General features: G+C 49.4%; 1 protein-coding gene across 1 annotated transcript in view; it reads left to right on the top strand.

Moving 5' to 3' along the window:
- Nucleotides 1–3,647: 3,647 nt before the first annotated feature.
- The window catches only part of CCDC102A (coiled-coil domain containing 102A), a 659,386-nt gene continuing 657,033 nt past the window's right edge, over nt 3,648–6,000 (top strand). Inside the window, exon 1 of the mRNA XM_069654162.1 lies at nt 3,648–3,734. The gene's annotated coding sequence lies outside the window, so the exon portion shown is untranslated. The remainder of the gene's footprint in view (nt 3,735–6,000) is intronic.

Here is a 6,000-nt window from a genome sequence, read left to right as displayed (position 1 = left end):
CTCCTTTGTTCCCACTTCACCAAGCTCCTTTTCGATGGATCGTTCTGTGTTTTTACATTTTCTAGCCCACATCACAAGCTTTCCTTTGGATTGATCAGGAGTATCCTTGTCATTCATGCCAACTCTGTCCATCTGCAAGCTTCTGCCAACTTCCGATATGACTAAATCTTTGGGTGCCTGTAAGATTTCCTCCAGTAGTGAAAGTGAATCATTCAATTCCTCAGTTTCAACTATTAGGGCAAATGGATAGCTCCACCCGTATCTGATATTTTGGGCTCTCATACATTCAGCTACAGATTTACACTTTCAATGTTGTCTCAGTGTCAACACTGATAAATCCCGAAGAATACACACTTTGTAATTTTAAAAACGAAAATGTGTTCTTGCCTTTGATTTTTCGCCAGTATTCTCTGCTTGTCCCTGAAATAGTGGCACTGGGCTACTATGGCTATGGGACAAATTTGCACCATAGAACCATGATGCACCATATCGAGAAGCAGCTCCATCCACCCCTTCATCGGCCAACAGAGAGGACGCATACACTTTTACCCGTTTTTCCACCACCCCAAGTGAATCACCTTCTTCATCTGGCACCCCCAAAATCCTCACTTTATTGCTTCTTTCTCTGTTCTCGAGATCGCCAAGTTTCAGTTCCATTTCGTGTGCCTGTGCCTACCTCTACATTAGTCATGCCTGGTATTTCATCTCAAGGGGGTCCGTTGGTAGCTGGTTGTTTTCAAAAGCCTCCAAAGGATCTTCTGTTGTGATGACTCTTTCCCTCAGCTCAGACGCATATACCGAATTTCTCAGAGGGTGGCCTTTTTTATGCTAAAATATTTCAAACATCCTGCTTAGAAGCCCCTTCTATGGTGACCAGCTGAGCCAGTGTGGACTGGGGGGCACACCTCCATACTCCAAGTACTCTCCTGACTTGGTGTCCTCACAAACGGCTTCAAAGTGTCATAAACTTACCAGTGCCAGCGCAGTGGCATCCTGTTCTTTTCTGTGATGGCCGGTCTGTGCACAGATTGCCGTGGCAGCTCCTTCATTCTTTTCTGCTCCAGGTCCCGTGGCACAGGTGTGGATTGCCATGGTGACTGGGGGATGCCAGGATACGTCAGAGCTAATGCCAAGCCCCATGACCCAGTAGTACTGTCACGTGATACGGGCAGGTCACATGACATGGCCAATTGGGAAACTGCTTGTATTTAAGAAACTTACTATTACAGCAGTGCTTTTCAATGTTTCCTGCTAGTGACATTTCATATTTGGTGCTTTTTGGATCGTTGTTCATGCTTTTTGGACCTTGGCTTTATCCCTTTGGATTGCTCCTAGATGCTCCTGGTGGTTTGGTGAACTGGTTGCTGGATCTTGGCTAATCTTTTGGATTGCTCCTGGATATTCCTTGCTCTCTGGTAAATTGGCTTCTGGGCCTTGGCTTTTCCCTTTGGAGGTCTCTTGGTGAACTGGTTTTTCCGCTTCTGGATTCTTGTGACTCTGGACTGGGCTTGTATTGCCTGGATCCCTTACTTGGATTTGTGTGACTTTTGCAAACTACGGTGGAACCAGCAACAACACCTGAACTGCTCTGCGCCCCATAACCATCTGGGACAGGTGCCCCTTCCCTGGTTCACTGCGGTCCTGGGTCATCTTCTTGGTACGCTGGTCTTCTCCTGAACTAGGTAGGTAGTGTGTCACAGTTATTGGACAGTACTCACGCTCCTAAAGGGGCTGGCTGTTGTAGAGTTGGTCCTAATCTTATTGTTTCTTTTTCAGCTACTGAGGGTTCGGCGCTACAGCTTTCTGTTCCACCAATGGTCCCAATGGCTAGCTAGGGAGTCCCTGGTTGTTTCTCTGTGACTGGTACTTGGGAACACAGGCATAGGTTCCCCTGGGAATTTGAAACACGACGCAAACGTCTCTGCAATAGTTTTAGGCTCCCAGATGTTGTCATGGACCAAGTGCTTCTCCACAGATCGCCGCGATTGTACTAGGTGCCACCTTCTATAATCCTGCACTCGGGTACACATCTGAAACTCTCCTTGTTTCACTGTGCACCAGCTAGGGCAAACCACAGTTTCTGTAGCACTGTCATGTTATGTCTGAGGGGAATCAAAGCAGGACAGCTCCACAGTCCATGTTCGTCCAGTTAGGACCTTCCTTTTCACCTGGAGTGGATTTCCGCACCACTTCTCGATTTTCTGATTCAAGGGTAGGGTTCCGCCCCCCAGCAGACTCTCGACTGGGAGCAATGTCGGAGCCACTGCCCGCCTCAAACCCAGACCATCTGTGGCACTGAGGACCCACTCCATTCTGGTGAGGCTCACTCCCCATGGCTGCTTGTGACCCCCCCTGGCGCTGCTATGCTCTGCCCAAACCTCCCCGACTACCGCTGAGGACTCACTGAACTAGGATCTCCGGCGCCGGCGGTGTTACAGCTCCCTCTGCCTGCTGCACGTCACCCAATCTGTGCTTGCTCTTCTCCACTTGCACAGCAACACCCATTGATCACTGCACCGGCTGTTCCCAGGCGCTATTCTTCAGGATCAGGAAGGAACAGCTCACATTACAAGGGGAAATCTCACGTTGTCTGACTGCACTGCTAGGAACTCCCCATTCAGGCGGCCATTACAGCTGTGCCTCGTAGCTGTCTCCCAGCTTCTGGGACTTTTATTGAACTGTTGTGCAGAAAGTTCCAGTTGTTTCAAAATATGTATTGGAATGGGTTATTACTGTCTAGTCATGTCTGTGGTCTTTTTTATTTAACTAGTAGAATAGCCTTGTTTTTTTTCAACATATAGTGCAAAACCATGTGATGAAAATGGAGCTAGAAGAAGCCATTTGCAACAGGACATCTGGAACCTCCACCAGTGCATTTATTATTATTATTTATACATTTGTATAGCGCACTTAATCCGTGGGCATCTAGGCGTATGCTGGGTAATTACGGGTTTGGTGGTGCTGCGTGCACATAGCTGCACAGGGACCCCATGTCAGGTGTGAGCCTTTCAGGAAGTCCTGGGTTTTCAGCCAACAGCTATTTGGTTTCTGGGAATTGTAGTTCAGTCTTGCCAGTTTGAAGTATTGCAGAAAAACAGCTTAACACTTTAATCGAAATGGGTGTTAAAAAGAAATCTGTTGCTTTAAAATAAACAATAACGTGCGGATAGACTCTTGCTCCCAAGTGTTCAACTCTAGCAGCGCCCAAAATAAACATACTGCCATGAACAGATTTTGACCAGTAAATAGCTGTAAAGCGTCACAGAGGACTTTGAAAAGCTTGTCACTGTTAATGAAGTGCTGCAGTGACAGCTAGAATTCTGCTCTGTGACGTCACATCTGAAGTGTAATAAATGATTATTTAGCAGCAGTGATGTCATTTTGTTATTACAGGTCAGTAGTGATGTCACAACGAGCCTGTAATAAGAAAAGTACATACAGGTTTGTACACGGAAAGGGCAGGATGCCGTGAATTTTAAAAATATGAAATAAATTATCGAGAAAGAGAACGCGTGAGAGAGAAAACATTCCGACCAGGAGCATATGTTGTGATCTGGCTGTGATCTGGCTTTGAGCTGGAGCACGGGCGGTCCCTTGGCCCATCCCATCCCGAGTAGGAAGTTCTCCGATCCCTTTTCTGGGTGGAGTTTCCTTCAGCTCTGCGTGGATGCAGCCCGGGCTTCCCTGTTATCTGTCCGCCCCGTTCCATTCATCTCTGGGGACCCCGCTCACAGGTAAGCACCAGGCCGGAAAGGGGGTGCCTAACTTCCTGTTCAGGGCGAGTCCTTTTGTTTGTGGGGGCAGTGGTGGGCGGGAGATGTTGTGCAGCTGCTTGGAACCGGAGAAGCACCCACGCTGCGGCGGCGCACACACATTCGCTTGAAGTTTGGGATTATTTGAGGAGAAGCTGGGGTTTGTGAACTCTTCAAAATGAGAAGGAAAACGTCAGGGCCCAGAGGGGACTGGGAGCAGCGCCCGAAAACCGAGCGAGTGAGGAGCAGAGGCTATGGGAGACACAATTTAGGAGCGTTGTGGCACATATACGCCTTGCTTGTGGAAGACGAAGGACCCCGAGGCTGCAGGCACAGGGTAGGGTCAGTACCAGACTAGGGGAAAGGGAGGCCACGGCACTGTAGGGGAAATAGTGGGGCAGAGGGGCAGGAAAAGCCGGAGGACGTGGAAAACGGATTATAGAGGACCGCAGGGGGAGAGGGCAGCATTGTGCGAGGAAAATGGGAACTAAAGGCAGCAGAACATGGGATTGGAGCAACATTATCGCGGCAGATTTGGTGGGGGGCGTGCAAAGGGGCAGCACAGCACTGGGAAGAGGAGATAGCGGGGCAGCACACCCTGGGGCAGAGAGGGCATCAGAGAAACATAATGTAGGGAGAGGGGGCATCACTGGGCCAATTAAGAGATAACTGGGGAGAGGGGGCAGTAAAGCACAGGGGAGAGGGGACATCAGGGCAGCAGATGCACGGGAAGAGGAGACATGGTGGGGTGCCCTGGGGTAAAGGGGGTGTGAAGGCAGTATATGCCTGGGGGAAAAGAGGGCGTGAGGGCAGCAGCATGGGAGAGGGGGTATGGGGTGCCAGGGGGCAGAGAGGGTGTAAGGGCAGCAAATGCACGGGCAGAGGAGGCATGGGGTGCCCAGGGGGAGAGGTGTTGTGAGGGAAGCAGATGCATGGGGAAAGGGGGGCGTGAGGAGAGCAGATGCATAGGGAAAGAGGAGACATCATGGAAGATGGTACATCAGGGCAAAAGGGCACCGCAGAGCGGCGACATTGGGGCAGCAGAGGATGGGGAGAGGAATATCAGGACAGCAGATGCCCAGAGAAGAGGGGGCATGGGTAAGAGGTGCCTAGAGGGCATCAAATGCCTGGGTGAGAGGTAAAGGGCGCATCAGAGGCAGTGGGTGTTGGGGCAGCAGGGGGAGGTGGTGTGAGGTCAGCAGATTCACAGGCAAGAGCAGGGCTTTAGGTGGGCCAGGGCTAGCTGGGGCCAAGCCCCCGTAGGCTCAGAAATATTTTGAGGCTGGGCTTTGCCAGGGCTCACCAATGTCCCCTGCCAGCCCTGGCTCCAAGAGGACAAGGCTTTTAAATATTTAAGCTTTCGATACTGCGCGAGAGCTTCAGGCGTCCAAAAAAAATGCCTTTCATCCATAATGGTGGCGCTGGCACCTGTGAGGCATTCTTTCAATCAAGAGATGCCCGTAGGCCGATGGCACCATTATCAAAGAAAAGGTGTGGCCGCTGGAAGCGGAGGACTTTTTTCTAAAGCCTGAAGCTCCTGTTAATTTACGGGAGTTTCAGGCTTTAGGAAAACAGGCCTCACCTTCCAGCGGCCTTCCTTTTTCAGCCTTAATGGAGCTGCTGTGCCTCCTCAGGCCTGGTAAGGGGCAGCACCACCATTAAGGCTCAAAAGGCAAGACGCTGTCCCCTGCCAGGCAAGCAGTTAGTAAATGAATGCAATCAGTGCCCTCTTCCCCTGGCTGCTTCAACAGGAACAAAACCATTAAAGCATACATTACCAGAACTAAAGGGCTTGTGAGACTTGAGCACCTCCCTCCTACAGTCATTTGGGTAAATGCTAATCTGCTTAAATATGGCTCATGTTTCCTTGTGGGTCGGATAGCTCACTGTGTTTGGTGCATATTCCACAGCTCAGTGATTACATTGCAGTTACAGTATTCAAAGCTAGGGGAAAAACATTCTTATGTTTAGAAAATGTGTTGTATTAAAATAGCTAATATTTACAAAAGTGCCGTAAGGCAGGGCAAGCAGCATCAGTCATGTATATTTTTATTATGACCTGTGCGCTCTGCTGTCCGATGCAGAGCAGTGTGTTTTGGAAATAACTTAATTCCATGTACTGCTGACACTGACATATGCTAGAAATGCGTCTAGAAGTTTTTTAAATTTTTTATTATAACAATTAGTTTATACAAACTTTACAAAATGACTTGCACTCGTCCTCATCTGTCCAATTCTCCTAATTGTC

This window comes from Ambystoma mexicanum, chromosome 1p (genome assembly GCF_040938575.1).
Source record: "Ambystoma mexicanum isolate Mex_15411 chromosome 1p, UKY_AmexF1_1, whole genome shotgun sequence".
NCBI lineage: Eukaryota > Metazoa > Chordata > Amphibia > Caudata > Ambystomatidae > Ambystoma > Ambystoma mexicanum.
This window is presented reverse-complemented; position numbering and strand designations above follow the sequence as displayed.